This window comes from Artemia sp. Qi Xiang Cuo, chromosome 1 (genome assembly GCF_049724085.1).
Source record: "Artemia sp. Qi Xiang Cuo chromosome 1, ASM4972408v1, whole genome shotgun sequence".
NCBI lineage: Eukaryota > Metazoa > Arthropoda > Branchiopoda > Anostraca > Artemiidae > Artemia > Artemia sp. Qi Xiang Cuo.
In genome coordinates this window covers 22,077,904-22,103,476 of record NC_142794.1, presented here as the reverse complement: position 1 = coordinate 22,103,476, position 25,573 = coordinate 22,077,904, and the positions used below count along the sequence as shown (strand labels likewise).

Sequence of the window (25,573 nt, the reverse complement as noted above, 5' to 3'; positions counted from 1 at the left end):
AGATCTAGTAGGTTGTCAATGTGTCCAGCGGATCCGTTTTGAAACAGATCAAAAGTGTTTCAAGTATGCTTTCCTCAGATCAGTATTTCAGCCTCTAGCAGATGACGCTACCAAGAAGAATTTAGATCACTGGGCTGTACATGGGAAGGACGGGTCCGATTTCCCAGTTGTAGATTTCTCTTGTTTGGAAGGAAAATACACAGTAACGCTACAATCTATTGACATGTTTGAACAGGCTAATGCTCACTTAAATATTGGCGTTTCTGTGGTACAATATGAAACTGAATTTAAAGATGGAACTCGTTCTAAAAAGAAGGGGGTGGTCTTCCCCGTAAGGGGCCCGTCAGTTGATTTGGTTAAACACTGGGTTTGGTTGCTATACACACCACCCAGTGAACCAAATGCAATCGGTCATTTTAACCCTATCACTGACATTAGTAGAGTTCTGGGGGTGGTAAGCATATGGGGACCCGTTTCTACTGCCCGACATGCCTGTCAGGATTTCGTAGCGATATAAAACTACGGGGCCATATGAAGCATTGTAGACAGCATGGATACCAAACAGTAGAAACGGTTTCAGAGGATAGGCTCATTTTACGCTTTAAAAATTTTCAAAACATTCTTCTCCAATGCAACAAAATATCTTTAGACTGTGAAGCTAAGCTGGTGGAGATGAACGACCCCCATTATCCAAACTGAATCAAAAAATACCAGGCCAATGCAGTGTCTTATACTCATGCACAAAGATAATTCTAATACTCTGTAGTTGTTAGAAATAGTTGAGATATTGTATGAGCGAGACGGATTTTTGGACCTTTTACTGAATAAATTAAGGGGTACTGATACGAGCGCTATTTCTCGTTTGAGAAATACGCCTTACTCAGGGGTGTTTTCTGAGGAGGATTATATCACAATGAAAAATAAAAACATAAGCGGGGTTTTCAAGTGGGGGGGTCCAGAGGGGAATAAAGGGACTCAAGGGAAAAGAGGAGGAAGGGGGAAAGTCAGAGCCCATGATCACTGGGGGCAGGACATCTCCGAGTGAGGTCGTACTTGTAGGCGCGTTGCACATCAATCACGTAGTTTGAACGTAAGCCAACAGTTTTTTATGCCTGTGTTTATTCATAACTCCAATTATGACTTAAAATATATTTTAACGGCACTGGCACGTATGCACAGGGAGGGAGGGGGAGTAGACAGCCCATGGGTAAATAATTCATTTATCTACAACATTATCCCCAAATCGGCCGAGAAGTTATTGCTTCTCGAACTGAAATGCCAGGTAGTGGATAATGGGCATACGTGCTGGAATAAAATTAGGTTTTTAGATTCTTTTAGTTTTTTCCCCAAATCCTTAAGTCAACAAAATCAAATGCAGAAAAGCGACAATTTTGATAGCTTTCCGATGCTTAAACAGCACTTTCCTGACAGTGAAATGTATGACCTATTAACCACCAAAGGTGTATATGCATATGATTATTACTGTTCTGGCGCTCGCTTAAGCGAGGAGAAAATACCTCCAATTAAAGCTTTTCACAATTCACTGACCAACAGTGAATGCAAAGCCGAGGAGTATGAGTTTGCCAAGAAGGTGTGGGCTAAGGGGGATTGTAAAAATGGGTGGGATTATTGTAGACCGTACTTGACCAGTGACGTTCTAACTCTGTTGGATATAGTCTGTAAGAATACAGACCAGATTTATTCAGAGTTCGGGTTAGATATAGGATATTATTTTTCCACTCCTCATTTGGTGATGGATTTAATTTTAAAAATTAGCAGGGAGGAAATAGGCCTAATCACAGATGTAGATCAACACCTTTTTGTAGAGCGTTTAATGAGGGAAGGGTATGTCTTTCATGGGGACCGTGTCTTATCAACAGATCCGAGTGGACAAAGTACCGGTGTAAGGTCAAATGCAGTTTTCTTGGACATGAACTCATTGTAACCATCAGCAATGTCCCACTACTCTTTGCCGTGTGGGAACAATCAATGGCTTGAGAATCCTTGTGAGCTCCTTGACATTAACACCGTCGAGGACAACGGGTCGCAAGGGTGGTTCTTTGAAATTGACGGTCACATTCCGCTGGTGCTTCGCGACTCAGTCAAAGATTTTGTTTTTCCCTGTATCAATCGACCAGTGACCAGGGACTCACTGAGCCCCTATAATCGATCATTGGTTGAGGATATGGGGATGCATTGGACCCTCTCTACACAGAATCTGATTGCTGATTTGGACCCTCAAGAGAATATCATTGTTCACCACGAGCTTTTGCACTGGATGGTGAACAACGGCTTCAAGATCACCAAAGTACATAGGGTCCTGCAGTTCAATCGGAAACCTTATTTAGAAACGTTTATCGATACTTTTGTCGATAAACGTTCTAGGGCAAATTCCAAGGTAGAGAAGGAATTGTACAAGCTCATTCTAAATTCAGCGTTTGGCAAAATGTGTGACAGCGAACGCAACAGATCTCGCTGCGACGTCGTGACTGACCCTCTAGAGTGTGCACGAATTATTGCCGACCCCAACTTTACATCATTCACGAGCATAGAGGCCGGCATAGTTCTTCTACACAGGAAAAAGCGATATGTAGTTCTGAACAAGAATATTGCAGGCAGTAGTACAGTACTATAAATCTCGAAAAAACTCAGGTTGTCGTTCTCTTACAATTTGTGCAAGGTGCAAGTGCCATGAGAAGGGGTGGCTCAACTTTACTATGGGGACACAGATTTTTTGCTGTTAAAGGTAAATAGGACTGAAGATTTATTGGGTGATTTGCAAAATGGGGTGCACATCAGCTCGCGGATGGATTTCACCAACTGGAATCCATCCCTCTACCCCGAGCTGGTGAAACGTCAAGCCCCCAACCAACTATTAAAATTAAAATCAGATACGGGGAGGGATTTGATATCCAGGGGGGTGTTCCCGGTTTCCAAGGTTTAGTGCGTGGAATTACATAGCGGGGATGAAAAGAAGACATGTAACGGAGTGCCTACACATTTTTTAAAGAGCAAGTTCGACATGAATGTGTGCAGACACTATGTAAAAAGTAGCCTAGTGCCAAGAGCAAAATCGCTTGCGATTCGCTCTCTACAGTATAGAAATTATACTGTGAGAGTGAAAAAAAATGCAATGCCATATATATCTGACAAGGTCTATGTGCTCGAGAATGGTGTGAGCGTCCTGCCTCATGGCCACTATCGTATTTCAGACCGAGTTGAATGCGTAGACTCGTAATCAACTTGGTCTGGATAAACTAACCTAACTAATCAACTAACCACCACCACTCAACCTTTCATACATTCACTAACCACCCAACCCGTTCATAAATTAACTAACCCAATCGAACCTTAACCGAACTTTAACCTACTCTGCAGGAGCAGTGACGACAACTATTGTTTTTCCATCGCGACTCCGGAGGGGTGGGGGACCCGGCCCGCGGCCGGCCCCCGGGGGGTGACCCTACCTTTAAATTCACTGTAATGTTCAACTGTGCTAGTTCCAAGTGTATTTTGTACAAAAATTGTTGTATAGAAAAGTGCTGTACAAAAAGTGTTTTTTTGTACAGAAAAGTGTTGATGTACAAAAAGTGTTGTATAGAAAAGTGTTGTACAGAAAAGTGTTGTACAAAAAGTGCTGTAGATGGACAAAAGTGTTTAAAGACAATAAGTCTCATCGTTGTTCATGTTGAACAAATAGAGTTTTCATGTTGAAAAAGTGTATATGTTGAACAAATGTTCATATTGCCGTAATAAATGTTGCAATGAAATTTTGTTTTTTTTGTTCTTGAATAGAATGATCTATGGGGAAATTGCTACTTATTCATTGGACACGTATAATTTACAGTTTGTCATAGTCCGACTGTTGTCAACAGCATTTATCAATTTAAAACACCCTTTAGATCGTTTCTGTGTGGGCCCTCAATGTCGGGGAAAACAACACTGTTAGCTAGAATAATTCAAAATTGCGATAAAATGTTTTTGGAAAAGCCGAAAAAAATCTACTATTGCTATAGTATTTGGCAAGAGTCCTATGATAAAATAAAAGCTATTGCCACAACCATACCAATACAATTCATAAGAGGACTTGATGTTTTCAATAGTATTGAACAGAACTCGTGGCTGATTATTGATGATTTGGCTGAATCCATTGAACAGTTCTCACAGGAAATGCTGAAATTGTTCACTGTCCGATCTCATCATGAACACATTTCCATAACCCTAGTTCTACACAATCTGTTTCATCAGAGCAAATGTATGCGAACCCTTGCTTTGAATTGCACTATCTATATTATCTATCGAGTCGTGCGTGATTCTAGCTCGCTCAAAAAACTCAATAAAAACATATAACCCGGCACTCCAAAATTTCAGTTGTCAGCGTACACACAGGCGACTAGCAAGCCCTATGGTTACATTTTGCTGGATCTTAATCAGAGTACGCCCGAGGATCTTTCTGTAGTCACTGACATTTTCGACAATGAAATTACAGTATATCGTCTAGTGAACAGTAGAAAGGGCTATTAGTTGCCATTATGACACTGGAGAAACTACACGAACAACAGCATTTATTTTCCGTTCTAAAAACTTCAATCCCTTTGCTTAGGAAGGTCATACTCAGACATGGTGTCGACAATGATTTCATTAATCGAATATCTAAACTTTTTTTAAATTTAACTGAGGGTACTGTTCAACTGCCAGATGGTTTTTGACAACGGACAAAGAAACATCGTTCCACTGTACGTGCCTTGGCTTTTAAAAAAAAGAGAAACAAATTTAAAATAAAACGGCTCCTTCAAGAAGGCGGTAGCTTTTTCAGACTTTTACTGCCAACAATTTCAGGACTTGTAAACAGTTTTCTCTAGAGAATGGCAAAACCCTACAAATTGACACCATTTGAACTTGTCCTCTCGCCCGTCGAACATTTTGAAGACAATCTAAGCAAATTCATTAATGACGAGAATATTGCCGATGACAAAAAACTGCTTTTACTCCAAGATGCATTGCGACGTATGGACAAACATAAACCTTATCGTGAGAGGCCCACCGTCACCGATCCCTCTAAACAAGAAACATCTCTTCAAGATTCTGTACAATCAAAGGAGAAAGAATTGAATTCAATTGTATCAAAAATTGGCAACCTATTGCCTCTGACCTATCAAGAAAAGAGTAAAAGAGTATTATCATATCTCGTGATAGAATCTGGTAATCAAGTTCAAGTCGACAACACCGGAAAGCTAATTATAATTCAAGGGAAAAGTTATAATATAGTGTATTTAATTTGTGATATATTGACGAATCGTAAAGGACTTTTATCCTTTTACAATAGACCTTGCACCTTTCTAAGTGTATGAAACTTTATCAAAAGTATTATTGGCAATAACCAAATTCTTAAGAAACTAATAGAATATAGTCCACCAACAACACCATTTGTAAAGGAAGAAAATTCAAAATTTAAATATAATAGCAGTAATGATTTTACAACCCCTATAGCTGCTAGTCAAAAGCAAAGACGAATTGATTCTTCCTCCAGTCTGCAAAGGGGGAGTGGACATTACACTACGTGTTTACGTTCAAAATGGATGAAGTTCTGAAAGGTGTCTATGAAAATATTGTCGAAGCGGGAAGTTTAAGTTCACCCAAACCGCTTTCTAAAGTTGTCTCCGGCACCACATTGAAAAAAGCAAAAGAGTATCTAGAAAATGAACCGAGTTACACACTATATCGGAATCATAGGCTTCGCAGCAAACAGTATCGACAAACTAAAGCCTTTTTCCCTCTGCATATAATGCAAATGGATCTTTTAACTTTAGACACAGTTCAACGGCGTCACAGTACACCCTACAAATATAGTCTGGCGGCAATCAGTGTCTTTAGTCACTATGCCTATGTCATTCCATTGCGGTCAAAGACAGGTGTTGAAGTTGCTCGGGGCATTGAAAGTATTCTCGAACAGGATTCGTATAGAAAAATTCAATCGGATCGTGGCAGTGAATTTGTTAATCCCCATGTGCAAAAAGTTCTTTTGAAATATAATACAACACTTTATCATAGTCACAGTCCGATAAAAGCTGCATTGGTTGAACGATTAATAAGAACGATTCGCCTATTAATTTCAAGATATTGCACATTGAAAAATACATCTGCTTTTATTCACGATTTAGATAAAATCATGTAGATATACAACCATCGACCCCGTCGATATCTGTCCAACTCTATACCAACGGAAGTTCACCACAGTGAGAATATATTTGATGCTTTTCTTAAATAATACTCCAATGGCAATGAGAAAAAAAATGTGAAGAAGAAATTCAATGTTGGTGTTACAGTTGGAATTAATAGAACCACCAATATTTTTGAAAAGGGGAATAATTTAAGGAGCAAAGAACATTTTAAAGTTGTAAAAAACCAAGACACCAAACCCATGACATATCGTCAACAAAAGACCAAAGATGAAGAGATTCTCGGTGGTTTTTAGGAATATAGACTGCAAAAAGTTAGAAACAATAGTAAAATTTATCAAATTGAAAAGATATTAAAGAGTTATACTCGTAGGGGCAAGAAACAGTTACTTGTTCGGTGGCTAGGATACAACTCTGATTTTGATTCTTGGATCGGTGCTGAAGATATTAACAATGCCCAATGATTTCTATGTGACTTTCATGTCCAATGTTTCTAATCCTCTCTACAATGATCTGAATGAAACAAGTGATTTTTGAACAAAACCCTCCCCCGCCAAAAAATTTGGCAGAAATTCTGAAGTGGCTATTGTTGACTGTATTCTCAAAAATACTTATGACATCCTGAGAAAAGATCTTGAATATGAAATAAAAATTAAACCCCATGATTGACCGCTCATTAGCAATCAATCTGATGATTGACTACTCGTTAGCGATTGAAAAAAAATTGTTAATATCGATTCATTTGAATATCCATATATTGCATTACCCTACGAGGAACTCACTTGTATGAATGATTTATGTCTTACCATCAATAAAAGAGTTTCCGCTCGTAAAAAAGGAGCCTTTCATTTCAACTATTTAAAGGAAGAAGGCAACATCTACATTAGTTCACCCATTGCCAGCGAAAAGGTTATTCTCAATGATAACCTAAAGGATGTTCTTGGCTTTAAGCTCAATATAATCAATGGTAAAAGTGCCGGAAACACTAATTTCATTTTTGCTGACTACCCGCCAGCCTTTTTCACAGACACTCGTATATTTCTCTACGCGTCGTTTGTTGAAACATCTCGGGTTGGTAATTCAAATTTTCCCCTACTACGAGTTCTTGAACGAAAAACCAATCAAGAGTATATTCATCACTACACTGTAAAGTATCTTCAATATAATCCCGTAAACAGTTCATATTTGGAACTCTCTCAGTTAACACTAAGAACTGAATTAGGTGATTCAATTGCAATTTCAAAAGGTTTGGCTGTGATTACTTGCCATTTTCGTCCCATTGTTCAACAGCAAGATGTCTAATAGAAAAGTGGTATTCACTTGTCCTGATATTTACTGCTATGGTAATACTCTTGGCCAAAGACAGCAGGGCAATAGAATGTACTATTGGAAAGGTCGTTCATCAATATCTGGCAATTGCTTTGGTAGTTGGTTTGCTAAGCTGGTTCGTTCTTCGCTACCACTGGCTAGAAAATATCTTGTACCGGCTGCGACAGATTTTGCATCCTCTACACTATACGAATGGGGCTCTGGCAAGGATTTTAAAAAAAGTGCTACGAAAAATCTTAGGTCCAGTGCGCGAAACCGTGGCGAGAAATTAAAACAAAATAGTAAAGTCTTAAAAACGTTAATAAACAACGCACCACTCATCAGTTTCTACCCAAGACAGAAACTAAAGACATCCACTTTATCAAATAGAAGAAGTATAACGCCGACACGTAGTGTAACCAGAAGTCCCAGGAAGAAAATTGTTAGATCGAAACTTGATTTCTTCTCTTAAGATGTCCTACCTGCCGCATAAGGATTCTCAACATTTAATCACCTCCTCATTGAATCTATTCAATGCTGAAAATGTTGATGTGAGTGTCAAGCATGGATACTATGAACAATTTTATCCACTATAACCCCTTTCCGATAATATCCACTTTCAAATTTATTCCAATGAAGACTACTTTATGGACATGTCTTCAACATTTATAGATTTACAAATGATAGTCCGGAAATCCGATAATACAATGCCAATTCGGGCCGATGGGATATCGAATGAAAATTGTATACTACATAATTTATTTCGTCAAATTAGTGTCTACATCAACGGCACGCTGGTGAGCACAAGCAACAATCTCTCAAACTATGCAAGCTATATGCAATTCATGCTGATGACGCCCAAGTCATACAAGGAATTGAGAGGCGCCTCCAATGGATATGAATATATTACTAGTACTGATAGTACAGATGCGCTTGAAAATGCTGAAACTAGTGATTTATATCTAGTTTGTAAAATATATCATGACATATTTAATAAATCCCACTGGCTGCCACCCAATGTTATAGTTTATATAGAACTAACTCTTTCACAATCCAGTTTCATATTGAGAAAAGATATTGCTGCCTTCCTCCAGGTAAGTTCGTCCCTCCCCTCGGTACTACTTCATTTACTCAAACAGCCGGTTATGATTTCTGTTGCTTTGGCCGTGGAAAAACTGTGAACTAATTAATCTAATATTAAACTGCTTGTTCCTCATAAAGTCACCAATCACCGTCATATTGCAATGGGGTCACGCCCTTTCACCGATTCATCCCTTATCAATGGAGAAATCCCCTCGAAATTGGCTTTGGCATTTGTAAAGAGCGTTAGTGCAATAGAATCATGGACTGGATGCCCACATAAATTTGAGATGTTTGGAATTTCATCTCTTGTGTGCAAAGTAAATGGTATCCCACTCTACAATCTATCTTTTGATAAATCCTACAGAACATTTGATGAGTTGACCGTGCAAACCCTAGATCATGATTCGCAACTATTTGAAAATGGCATAACCGAAAATATGTTTGCTAAAACATATGGTATCATTTTACTGGATTTGTCTGGCACGCAGGATATGAGTATAGTACGTATTGGGACTGTGCGCTTAGAGTGTACATTTGGCAACCCATTGGCTGAGAGTCTTGCACTAATCTCACTAAATCAATATGAAACCTATTGGGAAATCACTCCCGAAGACAGTGTTCTACTAGACTTGGCGCCATGAACACCAGTCAAATAATCAATGTATTTAATATGGACCCCTACATGTCCCAGTTTAAATCCTACTGTCCACCCTCAGACTATTTTGGAAAAATTCATAGTGTGACCAATACCTTAATTGTTGTCAATAGAAGCCCATCAACTCTGCTGATGGGTCATTGGCTGTGCATCTATCAAACAACGAAGACGATTGAGTTTTTTTATCCTCTTGGTCTACCCTATACATTCTACACACCCCACATCAGCAACTATATTGAGAGCAGTCGAGAAAACTATTATTCAAAATCGAAAGAGGGTGCAGGATCTAACGACTAAAAGCTGTGGCTTCCATGCGCTACTATATTTTGTGTTCAGATGCCGTGGCTATACTTACAAGCAGTTTCTCCACATTTATGGTGACAAGTCCCGTCTGAACGACTTTCTAGTGGAGAATATACTTATAAGTGTATTTAATATTGATTTCAGTGCCCCACGAGTAAGGAGCTTAAAAAATGTTTGTGAATTTGTGTATTAATAAATTGTATATATATATACAACAATATCTTTAAATCTCCACTTTTAGATTTCTTCATCGGTGTATAAGCAAGTGTTGTGAACCACTGATAATGGTAAATCATTTGGATTAACCGCATATTGATTTTGATTTACGGCAAAGTCAGGGTCAAACTTTCTAAAGTACCATGTAACTTTTCTCTTGTCATATCTCTGTGTATAGTCAATTATACTATTTGCATTCATATTATGGAATTCACGGGTTTCAATCTGTCTATTAGAACCAATATCACATACAGTGTTTTCAAGTGGTGAATCACATTCGATAACTGCCAAATAAAAATCACTTGGTTTATAGTCATAGTAGGCAGTGTCGTCACAGCGCTGACGTAGAAACCAGATTGTCTTGTTACTCCAACAGTTGAATCTCAGACCAGATTCCTCTTCTCAGACTAATTTAAATCCACGAAAATACCAATCTCGTAGAAAAAAACTGAAATCCTGTTTAGGATTCTTTCCAATCATAGCGGGGTAAGTATTTCCCCACTGATCGTATTTATCGTGGTGAAAATTGGAGCAGAGGTCCCCGCTAGGGTGAGAGCTACACACCTCCTCAAGACATGAATTACATCCTTTAATTCGTACTGCAAAGCTTCTATGTAATTAGCAAGGATTACATAATTTGCACTTTTCACTATAGTCGTCAATAGCTGTACAATTCTCATATTGAGTCCAACTGCCAAGAATGTACATACACAATCGACATGTATGGAACATTTTTTTTGGTTTCCGATGTCAACTCTCTCACAGCTAAAATGAAAATGATCCTCTTTACTCAATAAATTCAAAGTAGAGGAAACGAGGGAGGTCTAACTTGGTGACGTTACTTTATTCAAAGGAGGAGCCATCTAATTCGACAATGCTTTCAAAAGTATATCCACTATAGAATTCCACCTTGTTCCAGTTAATATATCAATAAATTGAGTTTAAGCATTTGAATCACTTTTTAAAAGTTTCATACAATAATCTAAGGGGGATTATTCTAAATGGCGAGAAAATCGTCATCCAAAAACAAATGTTTTTCCATATACACTAGATTTGATCTAATTCGTTCTTTCTCAAATTTATTCATTTTTCAATCCTTTCACTCCGACTGCTGACTCTAGACTGACCCTGATTCGTCAGCTCTAACCAGAAAAGAAAGTTGGCTCGAACAACAACAGATCGATTGACCTTGACCCCCATTAGACTCAATAATCCATGAATGTGACAAAGTTCCTGTTTTTTCAAATTCTCACTGACAAAGTCCATAAAAACATACAAAAATGTGAGAAAGTTCCTGTTTTTCAAATTCTCACTGACAAAGTCCATAAAAACAGACATAAATGTGAGAAAGTTCCTGTTTTTCAAATTCTCACTGACAAAAACCATAAAAACAGACATAAATGTGACAAAGTTCCTGTTTTTTTCAAATTCTCACTGACAAAATACATAAGAACATTCAAAAATGTGACAAGGTTCCTGTTTTTTCAAATTCTCACTGACAAAATCCATAAGACATCCATGAAAACATCAAATAGATCGACCAACACACATAACCATCCATGAATTATGTAAAAAAAGTTGTAGGTGGCAGCAGGGTTGACTCGTCGGAGTAGCACCTCCCCTTCTACTAATATACATATACTGATATTTAGTAATCAAAGTTTTAATATTATTTGATGTATTAAAGTTATAAAAGTAAAAACATTTATATTTTTTCAGTAAAGTGCAAATTATGTTCTGGCCTTGGGAAGTCATAGGGGTTTTGAGGATTACTTAATCCCCCAGAGGCCCCGGGGGAAGAGCGGCAAGCTATGAAATTTGCTCAATGTTTACATATAGTGTTGATTATTGGGAAGTATACAGACGTTTTCAGGGGGGATTTTTTCTAGTAGTGGGGTGAGGGTAAAGGTTTACGTAGGAGGATCTTTCCATGGAGGAAGTTTTCATGGGGGAAGAGTTATTGCTATGAATGGGGTGCCGAGTTTCCCAGCATTATTTAAAAAAACAATCAGAAATTAAAACAAACAACAAGTTTTCAACTGAAAAACTTTTCAACTGAAAACTTTTCAACATCAACACTTAAAACTAACAAAAACTATGACGTATATGATTGGGTTCACCCCTAGTCAATGCCTCGCTCTTTACGCTAACGCTTTTTTAGTACTTTTATACGAACTATTTATTCTAATTAAAAGCCTTTGTGATTAAGGGGTCATCAAACAGTTCGTGGTAATGAACTGTAAGTAAGGAGCGACTCGGTTCAATTGTAACAGAAACTCTAAAAACCGGAATTTTGATGCCAATAGATACATCAGAAGAATCGGATTCGTATGCTTATTTTAAATATATAAGTTTCGTCAAGTTTAGTCTTACCCATCAAAAGTTAAGCTCCTGAGGAAATTTGCCATATTTTCGAAAAAAAGGGGGAAAACCCCTTAATAGTCACAGAACTTTTAATGAAAATCACACCATCAGAGTCATCGTAACAGAAAACCCTACTATAGAGGTTTCAAGCTCCTACCTGCAAAAATATGGAATTTTGTATTTTTTGCCAGAAGAAAAATCGCGGATGCGTGTTTACTTGTTTTTTTTTTCAGGGATGATCGTATCGATCCAGTGGTCCTAAAAGATTGGGAAATGGCTCATACGAACGGAAATTAAAAGTTCTAATGCCTTTTTGAGTGACCAAAAAATTGGAGGGTAACTTGGCCCCATCCCACGCTCATTTTTTTCCGAATTCACCCAATTAACAATTTTAGATAGCCATTTTGTTCAGCATAGTCGAAAATCTAATTAATATGTCTTTGAGGATGACTTAATCCCCCACCGTTCCCGGGGGAAGGGCTGCAAGTTATAAACATTACCCATTGTTTACATATAGTATTTGTTATTGGGAAGTATACAGTCGTTTTCAGGAGGATTTTTTCTAGTGGGGGGTCGGGTCGGAGTAGGGGTTACGGGGGAGGATCTTTCCATGGAGGATATTTACTTGGGGGAAGGGACATTTCTATGAAGGGGGCACCAGATTTCCCAGCATTATTAAAAAAAACATCAGAAATTAAATTAAAAAAAACAAGTTTTTTTTTCAACTGAAAGTAAGAAGCAACATTAAAACTTAAAAATAACAGAAATTATTACGTATATGAGGGGTTCGCCCCCTAGTCAATAACTCGCTCTTTACGCATAAGTTTTTTTTAGTACTTTCAAAAGAGCTATGTATTCTAATTAAGCGGCCTTTGTGATTCAAGGGTTTGGGATTCGAACAAAATGCGAACTTTAGCGTAAAGAGTGAGGTATTAACTAGGGAGCGAACTCCCTAATGTATGTAATAAAAACATACGAATATAGAAATTCGTTACGTAAGTTAATTCGTAAGTTACGTCAGAACAAAATTTCGAGATCGCCAATTGGCCAAAAAAAGGAAAATTCATATGCGAATTTCGTTTTAATTATTCATGTACGGTGAGCCAAAATCAAAGCTGCATTGATTCAAAAACGTTCAGAAAAAAAACAAGTTTTTTTAACTGAAAGTAAGGAGCGACATTAAAACTTAAAACGAAAAGAAATTATTCCGTATTTGAAAGGGGCTATCCCCTCCTCAACGCTTCGCTCTTTACGCTAAAGTTTGACTCTTTCTCACAACTTTATTTTTTTAAAACAATAAAAAACTTTAGCGTAAAGAGCGAGGCGTTGAGGAGAGGACAGCCCCTTTCATATATGGAATAATTTCTGTTCGTTTTAAGTTTAAATGTCGCTCTTTACTTTCAGTTAAAAAAAAACTTGTTTTTTTTTAATTAATTCTTAAAGGATTGGAAACAAAATCGAAACTAAGGGGTGAACCCCCTAATATTCCTAATAAAAATATACAAATATCAAAGATCGTTACGTAAGTTACGTATATTTATTACTAATAAAAACGTTCGTAAATAAAATTAAACAACTTTCGAGAAAGCCATTTAGCCAAAAAAAGTAAAATTAATATACAAATTTTGTTTTAATTATTCATGTACGGTGAGCCGCAAAAAAAACTGCATTTATTCAAAAACGTTCAGCAATTAAATTAAAAAAACAAGTTTTTTAACAGAAAGTAAGGAGCGACATTAAAACTTAAAACAAACAGAAATTATTTCGTATATGACAGGAACTGTCCCCTCCTCAACGCTTCGCTCTTTACGCTAAAGTTTGACTCTGTCTCACAACTTTATTTTTTAAAACAATTAAATAAAAAAAACAAGTTTCTTTAACTGAAAGTAAGGAACGACATTAAAACTTAAAACGAAGAGAAATTATTCCGTATATGAAGGGGGCTATCCCTTCCTCAACGCCTCGCTCTTTACGCTAAAGTTTGACTCTTTCTCACAACTCTATATTTTTAAACAATAAAAAAAACTTTAGCGTAAAGAGTGAGGCGTTGAGGAGGGGACAGCCCCTTCATATACGGAATAATTTCTGTTCGTTTTAAGTTTTAACGTCGTTCCTTACTTTCAGTTAAAAAAACTTGTTTGTTTTTTTTAATTTTTGAACGTTTTTGAATTAATACAGGTTTTGATTTTGGCTCACCGTACATGAATAATTAAAACAAGATTTGCATATTATATTTGGTTAAATGGCTTTCTCGAAACTTGTTTAATTTTATTTACGAACGTTTTTATTAGTAATAAATATACGTAACTTAGAATTAACTTACGTAACGAACTTCTATATTCATAAATTTTTAACACGTATATTAGGGGGTTCGCCCCCTAGTCAATACCCTGCTCTTTAAACTATAGTTCGAATTTTTTTTCCAGTTCTTTAAAAATGACCTCTTTATCACAATCATTTGATCAGTTGAAAAACTTGTTTTTTTTTATTTAATTCCTGATCTTTTTCTTTAATAATGCTGGGAAATCCGGCGCCCCCTTCATCGCAATGTCCCTTCCCCCCGGAGACCGGGCGTCATGGAACGATCCTTCCATATAGCCCCCAACACTCTCATTCCCCCCCCTACAAGAAAAAATCTCCTCTGAAAAAGTCTGGATAAGTACCAAAAAACAAAACTATATGTTAAAATTGAGTAAAGATAATAAATTTCATCCCTCCCCCTGGGGACTTTGGGGGATCAAGTCATCCTAAAAGACATTTTTATCATATTTTCGACCATGCTGAACAAAATGGCTATCTCAAAATTTTTATCGGGTGACTTTGGGAAAAAAATGAGCGTGGGAGGGGGCCTAGATGCCCTCCATTTTTTTTGGTCACTTAAAAAGGGCACAAGAACTTCTAATTTACGTTCCACTGAGTCCTCCCACGATATTTTAGGACCACTGGGTAGATACGATCACCCCTGAAAAAAAAAAAAAAAAACAAACAAACAAACAAACAAATAAACACGCCGCGATCATCTTTTTTCTGGCAAAAAATAGAAAATTCCACAGTTTTGCTTATAAATGCTTGTAACTTCTGCAGTGGGGTTTTATTATGCACTGAATCTGATGGTATGAGTTTTATTAAGGTTCTAGAGCTTTTAGGGGGCTTTCCCCTTTTTTCGAAAATCAGCCAAATTTTCTCAGGCACGTAACTTTTGATGGGTAGGATTAAACTTAATGAAACTTATATATTTGAAATCAGAATTAAAATATGATTCTTTTGATGTATCTATTGGTATCAAAATCCCGTTTTTTAGAGTTTCGGTTACCATTGAGCCGGGTCGCTCCTTACTTACAGTTCGTTACCACGAACTGTTTGATAAAAAAAACTTCAACGTAAAGAGCGAAGCGGTGAGGAGGGGACAGTCCCTTTCATATACGGAATAATTTCTGTTCGTTTTAAGTTTTAATGTCGCTCCTTACTTTCAGTTAAAAAACTTGTTTTTTTTTATTTAATGCCGAGAAGAATCGTTCATTGCAGGCAGTGGTCACGGGTAAAGTAGCAACTAGCTTCATCAGTTTTAGCAATACAGAATGGGCAATTGATAGGTCGGATAAAATTTCGATAGCTCGGAGTAGATTCATTTTAAAAGTGACACATTTTGAATGGTGCAAATTTGCAAGAGAAAGTTGGGATTCTAGGGCATAGTCATCAACATCTAGAATCCCTTGATAATGACATATTACTTTTTCAACTTTTGAAAATTCGAGAAAATCAGAATTTTAAGGATAGAAGGCTGATAAAGCATCGAACAGAGGCATATTTTGCAAGATACGTCGGTCTGTTTCGCTGGTGAAAGGGTCTATCTCCTCAAAGTATAGAAATTTACTAGAGTCTACTAGATTGAATTGGCTTACTAATGTTGCGTCTACCGGTTGTTGAATTTGAAAGAGTCTTTGAGACGAGTGGAAATGGCTTAACTTCTCTTGTTCCGAGCACTGACCTTGTATGTTGAAGACTTTGTTTCCTGGATAGCGTTTAAAGCAAAGAATTCGGCTATGTTTTTGCTGAAATTTTTATTTGTTATCATTTCTCAGCTTTTGGAGTGTCTCGTATATCCCAGAAATCAGCGCATGTGCCTTATGAGTCAGCCAACTTTCTGCTTGAAGTTGTTCTGACAAATAATTTACAATGACTAACACTTTTTCCATTTTATGCAAAGTTGAGACAAAAGAGGCCATTTTTTTATTTTTCATTTTTGATTTTTTCCAGTAGTCGTTTTATTTCACACGCTGCCTAGCCGTCAGAACTATCAGAGACTACGGCTAGCACAGCAACAATATTGACCAATCTGGCCTTCACTTTGGAAATACAGCAGCATGCGTAAAACCATCAGATTTGGACGGTCCTCTCAAGCTCCAAGATTTCCTCCCCATGATTACACTGGGATTCCACTTATAGTTCATACTAAGTGTTGCTGCATGATGTAAATACGCAAAGTCTTTACACCACAAAGGAAAATCCCAAAAGTTTGCTGAGGTTTTTCAGGCAATCTGTCAAAACTAAGTTCAATCTGTGGGCGTGACAGTATAAAAAGAAAAACCGCATGAGGCTCCTTTTTTTCAAATTTTCAAATTAAAATTAATTTATTTAACATAAAAAATACAAATAATTTTACAGCAGCCATCTACAAAAACCCGAAGGTTTGTTTACGATGGCTGTAAATCCATTATTACAAAGCTCTACATCCACATAACAACTATCTCCTTGCGGGGAAAAATCAGCATTTGAATTAAATCAACATAAAGAACATCTCCTACTCTGAAAGGTTTACACTCTATAAATCGCAAGTGAGAACTAACACCCATCATCCTTACAACATCCACTAAAAAAAAAAAAAAAAAAAAAAAAAAAAAAATAGCAACAACAGAGGTAAAAAAAAATGCGATACTTCTAACTAAATAAATCAACTATGACAAAGTCAATAAATATCAGCTAGGCTATAGAGCCGACTCCGTGCGCTTTGGCTGGGTATATTCGCGAAAATGCGACCTTTATCTGTCCAAACAATTTTCATACCAAACATTATTCAAATTTCTAATCATTCAAATTATAACCCAAAAGGTAACGCTTCAATCTACTCTTGAGCTGGCTTACATTATCAGCTTGTCTAATAGCATCCGGGAGGGAATTCCACACCCCCGGTCCCCCAAAACGAGGCAGAAACGCAGCACGTTCAGTATTCCGGAGCTCAGATGCAAGGTCATTCGCATTTCTAGTCTTATAACAGTGATAGCATGAATTAGCTTTTAAAATTTCCCAAAATACCTCCGGTGAACACTTATTCAAACATTGATAAATAAAAATTGCTAACTGGTAATCCCGTAACTGATAAACATTTAAAATTTTCTAACTTGTAAAGCAATTCAACGTGCTATTTTCAAACTGAATATAATTACCTAAAATACGAACTATTCTATTCTGTAAAGTTTGGATCTTTCTAAAACTTGAAATAAAACTACTAGCCCATAGCAAGCAACCATACGATAAATAAGGGCTAACAATAGAATGATATAGTAAAAGTAAAACATTTGACGGTAGTTGATTTTTTAGTCATCTTATTACACCCATCCCCCTTGAAATCTTAATTGCCACAATATCACAATGTGATTTGCAACTTAAATTAAAATCAATACTAAACCCCATGCATTTAGCACCAATTACATTCTTTAAAAATTTACCATTACAAACAATTTCATGATCTAAAACACGTGAAACTCTATTTCCACAAAATGTCATAAAATTTGTTTTGGAAATATTCACTACCAAATAACTAGAATTTGTAAAACTTATCAACTCAGCGAGGGCCTTATTTGTCTTCTCAATTAACTGGTTCAGACAAACAGCTGTAATCTTAAACACCGTGTTATCAGCAAAGGACGTTATCAGTACACCTAATATATAAAAACGCATGGTATCAACGTAGATTCGATAATGAAGCGGACCAAACACGGAACCCTGAGGCACACCAGAATTAACGATAAAAGTTTTTTAAATAGAATTTTTAATAGAGACTCGAATTATCCGCTGGTTAAGATAAGATTCAAACGATTCCAGAATAACACCCTGCTCCCCTAAACAGCTTACCCAACGCAATAAAATTTTATAAATCACCGTGTCAAAAGCCTTTCTAACGTCTATAAATACTGAAATTACCACTACGACTTGTTCGAAAGCACCATTAATGAAATCTGTTAGGTGCTGGACTGCATGTATTGCAGAGTGGTTTTTCCTGAATCCAAACTGGGTATCACTAAGAAAACCGTAAGTAAACTGTAAGATGGTTATAAAGTCGTCGATGCATCACTTTTTCATACAGCTTAGCAAATAGGGGCAATATTGAAATCGGCCTCCAATTAGACGGATCAGTCTTTGAACCCCCTTTGTGAAGCGGAATAACTTTAGCCTCTTTCAGCCGAGTAGGTTGCTTGGACTTGCACTCGGTTGCTTGGACTAAGCTTTGCTTGGACTCGGTTGGAGTCCCAGCTCATAACAAATACGCCGTCATAACATTGGGCAACACGCAACATCAAATCTACAAAGAACTTTTGATTAGTTTCACAAATCGAGGGGGATAAGCTTTTGGTGTCTAATATTTACATGTGATGTCAGTTGATTCGTTGCTTCATTACTTTTCTATTTGATATGTACCTGGGTAGAATTGTTAATTGTTCTTTTCTAGAAACATCTTTTGTATAGTTAACAAGAATAGGGTAGTAATTAACTGATTTTATTTCTGAAATAATGTCTTGCCGCAACACCTTTCCTATCAGTGTAACTGTATCGTTTTAGTACTGATGACTGCAATAGTAACCAATTTGGTGATGTAACACGACCTTCAGCTTTTCGTCGCCTTTAAATTTTTCCTCATCAGTTCACCAAAATTACCCAGGTTTGTAGATGTTTCTGATTCGTCATGACTCCTCGAAGGAAGACCCTGGCGGCCAAGAAAGCAAATAGCGTGAAAATTGTACTGCACATGATCTTTATTTTCTCGAACCTCTTGAGATCTGAACCGACTTAAGCTATTGTTTCAGTTAATCTTAAAAGTAAAAGTTTATTGCGAAAAGAAATTTATTGTGATTTCAAAAAAGAGCCTTAAACCCCTCGAAAATGGCGTAATATCAAAATGAAAAGTGTACTATTGGAATCAGCATGATTGAAAACTTTTAACAGGGAAATTACAGTCCCCCTCCTTGAACAAAAAGAAAATCGTTTTTTTGCATCGGTAGCACAGATCTGTCTCCTTTTTTTTCTTTTTTTTCACCAGGGCTAACGAATGACCATAATATTATAGAGATATTTAACGGCTCATTAGAATGGAAATTAAATTTTCTAGTGCCCTTTTTAAGTGACCAAAACATTGGAGGGCAAATGGCCCCCTCCCTCCCTACAGACCCCTCACCCAAAAATAGTCCTATAAAAATTTTGAGATAGCCATTTTGTTTAACATAGTTTAAAGGTCAAATATATATGGTTTTGGTGATGATATGGCCCTCCATAGTCCCTGGGGAAGGGCTGTATGTGGTATCAGGCGTATCGATGTCGTGCGTATCGGTAAAAACAAGGAAAATTACTTTTTTGGACGTCTTGTTATTGGGCGTATTGGTGTCATCTGTATCTTAGACAGATTTTCAGTAGCTCATATTTACGTCCTTCCTATAAGTTCCACCATCAGCAAGTTCCAAATGGCACTAAAAACGCCGCTTTTGGTGCCAACGAACAACGTAATTTTTTCAAAAATCCTGTTGGGGGGGGGGGGTCAAAGCTGAAGCCGATTTTCCCGAATAAAGTGAAAATGACAGAGAAAACGGAAAAACGAGCTATATAGTAATGAAAAAGGTAAAGATCAAAGAGTTCGTGGTAATGAACTGTAAGTAAGGAGCGACCCGGCTCGATAGTAACCAAAACTCTAAAAACCGGCATTTTGATACCAATAGATACATCAATAGAATCTGATTTTTATGATTTTTAATCTTACCCATCATGAGTTACGCGCCTGAGAAAATTTGCCTTATTTTCGAAAAAAGGGGGAAACAACAACTAAAATGTCATAGAAGTTTAATGAAAAACACAACATCAAATTCAGCGTATCAGAGAACCCTACTATAGAAGTTTCAAGCTCCTATCTGCAAAAAATGTGCAATTTTGTATTTTTTGCCAGAAGAAAGATCACGGATGCGTGTTTATTTGTTATTTTTTTTATTTCCCCAGGGGTGATCGTATATCGTGAGAGGACTCATCTGAACGGATATTAAAAGTTCTAGTGCCCCTTTTAAGTGACCAAAAAAATTGGAGGGCAACTTGGCCCCCTTCCATGCTCATTTATCCCCCGAAGTCACCCAATCAAAATTTTGAGATGGCCATTTTGTTCAGCATAGCTGAAAATCTAATAAATATATCTTTGAGGATGACTTGATCCCCAACAGTTCCTGGGAGAAGGGCTGCAAGTTATGAACAGTTCCTGGTTAATGGGAAATATACAGACGTTTCAGGAGAGTTTTTTTTTCTGGTGGGGGGAGGGTTGGAGGAGGGGGTTACGGAGGAGGATCTTTCCACGGAGGATATTTCGTTGGGGGAAGGGACATATCTATGCAGGGGGCACCGGATTTCCCAGCATTATTTAAAAAACGATCAGAAATTAAATTAAAAAAACAAGTTTTTTCAACTGAAAGTAAGGAGCAACATTGAAACTTACAAAAAACAGAAATGATTACGTATATGAGGGGTTCGCCCCCTAGTCAATACCTCGCCCTTTACGCTAAAGTTTTTTTAGTACTTTCAAAAGAACTATCTATTCTAATTATCCGGCTTTTGTGATTCAGGGGTTTGTGATCCGAACAAAATTTGAACTTTAGCGTAAAGCGCGAGGTATTGACTAGGGGTAAACTCCCTAATTTACGTTATAAAAACATTCAAATATAGAAGTTCGTTACGTAAGTTAACTCAGAAGTTACGTTAGAACGAAATTTCAAGAAAGCCATTAAGCCAAAAGAAATAAAATTAATATACAAGTTTTATTCTGATTATTCATGTACGGTGAGCCAAAATCAAAGCTCCATTAATTCAAAAACGTTCAGAAATTAAATAAAAAAAAAACAAGTTTTTATAATGAAAGTAAGGAGCGACATTAAAACTTAAAACGAAGAGGATTTATTCCGTATATGAAATGGGGCTGTCCCCTCCTCAACGCCTCGCTCTTTACGCTAAAGTTTGACTCTGTCACACAACTTTATTTTTTAAAACAATAAATAACTTTAGCGTAAAGAGCGAGGCGTTGAGGAGGGACAGCCCCTTTCATATACGGAATAATTTCTGTTCGTTTTAAGTTTTAATATCGCTCCTTATTTTCAGTTAAAAAAACTTGTTTTTTTAGTTAATACATCTCAAGACTTTGAATGAACTCTGTTTATTGAACAATCTCAGAAAAAAAAATAATTCCAGTGAATGAACCGGCTGTTAATTACTTTGCTCAGTGGCGGATCCAGGGGGAGGGCGAAGGGGGAGCGCGCCCCCCTAACGTCGTCTAAAGTAGTGAAATTTACTTAATTAACGCAAGGTTTGCATTAATTAAACTTGCTCCTAACGCAAGTTTATCGGATCAACCTATTTTGCCCCCCCCCCCTAAAAGAATCTTAGATCCGCATCTACTTTGTTTTGTATAAATAGGTTAGTTTTAATTTTAATACTTTAGTATTTCTACTGATAATGATCACTGTATATGTGATCGAAATATCTAGACTTGTGTACTTTATCACCATTTGAACATTTATTTGTTCTTCACAGAAAGGCAGTGTGGGTTGGGAAAAGGATACCAAGTTTCAGGTATAACGTCGAAAATGCCAATAAAAAATGTTGTTAGTAGAGCAGTAATATAGGCCAAACATTCTCTCATCTCAAACTCATAACTAGCCCCTCTTTCCGCTTATCTTTACGGCAAACAATTCATAATTATTATTTCATGACTGGGATATTCATTAATATTTCAATATGTCACAAGCAGGATTCGTGTTTTAGATAGATCGATTACTCATAGTTGCAAAATCTGTCGAGAGACTAAAAGCATCACTTTTCTTCTTATGTACTTAGAAATTGTAATATATAAAATATATAAGAGGCTTCTGCAATATCTGGGTAATTTTTTATATATTTTGCCTCAAGTTGGCGGACACAGCACTTCACGTTTTTAAAAGTTCATTCTAACTAAATAGAAATATTTGTTTTAACTAAATATTTTGCAAAACTAAAAAGCATGACGAGGGAATCCACCAACATTGTGGTTAAAAAACGTAAAATCCAAGGTAAATATGTAGAAAAAAATAATTTATTCAATTCATGTCAAAATCAAAAGGGATAGTATTAACAATAGTATTGGGCACGTAAAAACAAACAAACAAATGTTAAAAAATTAAACTAAATGAAAAATTGATAAGTTGCACAAAATGGGCAGCCACAAAAATTTTGCGAAAACAAGTGATCTAAGTAATTATTCTAAGAGGGAAAACGTTGGGGATGAAAACTATTTTAACCAAAAAGTGTTAAAGTTTTTGAATATTAGGAATTTAGCACCTTTCGCATATTTTGATCCCCTAAAGATGGTTGAGGGAGCCAAAATTCCCCTTTTTCATCTCTGTAAGCGTTGTTGATATGTAAAGAAGTTTACTTAGGGTCTTGATGACAGGGGCGTAACTTGCTATGGTGTAGGGGGTGTAACTACCCGTCCCAGACCTTGGTTTGCTCCCTCCATCCCCCAAGGCTGAGTTTGACCAGCCCCCTCCAGCTGAAATTTACTTTCTTCAAAAATCGTGTCAAAACTAAGATAGCCTACATAGTTCAAGCATCCACAGAAATGGGTAATTTTTCTTTAGTATATCTTTACCTTCATGGTACTATATGGCTCATTTTTCAGTCTCCTCTGTCATTTTTAGTTGATTTGGGAAAATTGTTTCTAAATTTACCCCCCCTCCCCTTAGGATTTTTGCGAAATTATACACCACTGCTTGGTGGGTAGAAGTGTCGTTATCCTCCTGCTGACATTTATTATTTTGTATAATAGTTCAATGTATACACGGTGAATATTATGGTTACTTGTTTGGCAAAATATTCAAGATGCTCAGAATGATTTGCCAGATCGAACTCCCCCCCCCAAAAAAAAAATATGGTGTAGCTGCTTCTTTATAATTAATTTTAAAAAAAACAAGTTTTTCCAAGGGAAGTAAAGACCGAAGTTGAAACTTAAAACGAACAAAAATTATTACTTTACAGCCTATTTAATAATATAACAAGTACAAATAAACCAACTAATTATGTTTCCCTATGCTTTTATGATTATACAAAACTAGCACTTTACTGAAAACACAAAATAATACAGGAGTTTTGGTACAGTAAAAGCAAACCAATTAGAGACAATTTTTATAGAATCAAAATATTATCAATCCCTTTTAGGATCAATCCCTTTTAAGATAAAGCAACAATCCATTTTAGCATTTTCTTTATTTTTTTACGTTTAATTTGGTATCACGTCTGCACAATGGCTCGGTTCAATGACTGGCTCTCGTTTTGGTTCTTAAAAGGGTATGTCATGATTAGTTTGTACAGAAGTATGCATTAAGGCCATCTTGATAGTATTAGGACTATAGACTAGCTTTTAGAATTTGTATCATAGCTTGAAATTCACTCTTGTATGGAGAGAAATAATAGGATTCCCAGAGTTGATATTATGTCTTATTTGATCTTTATTGCAAGTGATAAGCATATTTCTAAAGCATATTTCTTGCAATTTAAGACTGTATATTACCCACTATTGGTATTATAGCTGGTGAGAGCAAAATGCTGCTTTATAAATCAATCCAATATTTCTGTATGCTGTTCAATTACTTCACGGCTATTAAAAAATATTTAGTTTTACGCTTATGTTTTTAAGATAATTTTAATTGTATACTGAAAGTTACTGATGTCACGACTGGTGTAAGACTATAAAAACCTTTATAGATTCGTTTAGTGTTTTCAGACTACATACTCACTTTTGACTCTTAAATTAATAATCCTGTTTTTTATACTTGACTTTTGTTTTTTCAGTAAAGCGCTAGTTTTGTATAATCATAAAACATAGGGAAACATAATTAGTTGGTTTATTTGTACTTGGTATATTAATATATATTAGATAGGCTGTGAAGTAATAATTTTTGTCCGTTTTAAGTTTCAACTTTGCTCTTAACTTCCGTTGGAAAAACTTAGTTCTTTTAAATTAATCTTGATTTATTTTTTGTTTGAATTTACTGTATAAGCGACGTCGCAATTATCTTTTTTATTTATCCTTAGTATTGTATGTTCGTTTTATGTTTGAACGTCGCTTCCTTAGTTTTAGTTAAAAACTTGTTTCTAATATAATTTCTGGTCATCCCCGATCTAGGACAGATAAGATACATAGAAAAAACTGCAAATAGCTATCACAGCTGCGAAAAACTTCTAATCTTTAACATAAAGGTCAGTATCCATAGCCTACTTCGCAAAACCATACATGTTTTTTAGAAACGTTTGTTTTTCGATTAGCAAAAAGCTGTTTTTACTTGGCCGACCACGCCTGAAAAAGCCATAATGAAGACAGGGCTTTATAAATCACCTACTGATTAGCAGAAACTAGAAGTGTACCGTAACAAAAGAGAGCTGTTTAAAGGCTCATTTAAAAGCTTATATTTATACGTAATCGCTTTTTATAAATTTGACTTGATAGCACATTCCCATAAAGTGCGCTTTCAATTGTTTCTCCCATTTTTGTAAATGAAAAAAGTGCCTTTTCCAATGAAATGACCAAAAAATGGTCTTTTCAAAGGGCTTTAGACCATAATTATTGCGATGGTACCGTTCTAGGTTGCTGCTACCGCTGCAACCATGATCTTTACTTCTTTTTTATTAAAATATAATGTAGAAACAACACTTGTATGATCCTTTTATTTACACGAAATAATTTCTGTTCGTTTTAAGTTTGAATGTATCTCCTTGCTTTCAATTGAAAACTCATTTTTTTATATAATTTCTAATCATCACCGATCTAGGGGAGATAAGAGACCTCCAGAGAATACTGCAGACAATCTCGACAGTTACGAAAAACTTTCAGTTTACAACAGAAAGTTTATTATCCATACTACACAAAACAATACATGTTTAGGCACTGAAAACAGAAATGCAGCTACAGGTAAAATAACACAGCGGTCTTGGCCATGATGGAATTGTCTTCTCATTGTGTATTCATTCATCATTAACTAGTTAGTTTTTATAGTATGTTTTTCTACAAGGAAATACAGCCATATCACGAGGTATTTACTTTTTTAAGGAAAATAGAAGATCGGACAATTCCATTATGTTACACTTCCCCGCCACGATGAGGCACTACTGCTTACACTTTTTCTGAGCATCGTTA

The 25,573-nt window shown here is 36.4% G+C and overlaps 1 protein-coding gene across 1 annotated transcript in view; it reads left to right on the top strand.

Moving 5' to 3' along the window:
- The window catches only part of LOC148956118 (circadian locomoter output cycles protein kaput-like), a 519,799-nt gene that overhangs the window by 419,583 nt on the left and 74,643 nt on the right, over positions 1-25,573 (top strand). The window lies entirely within an intron of this gene.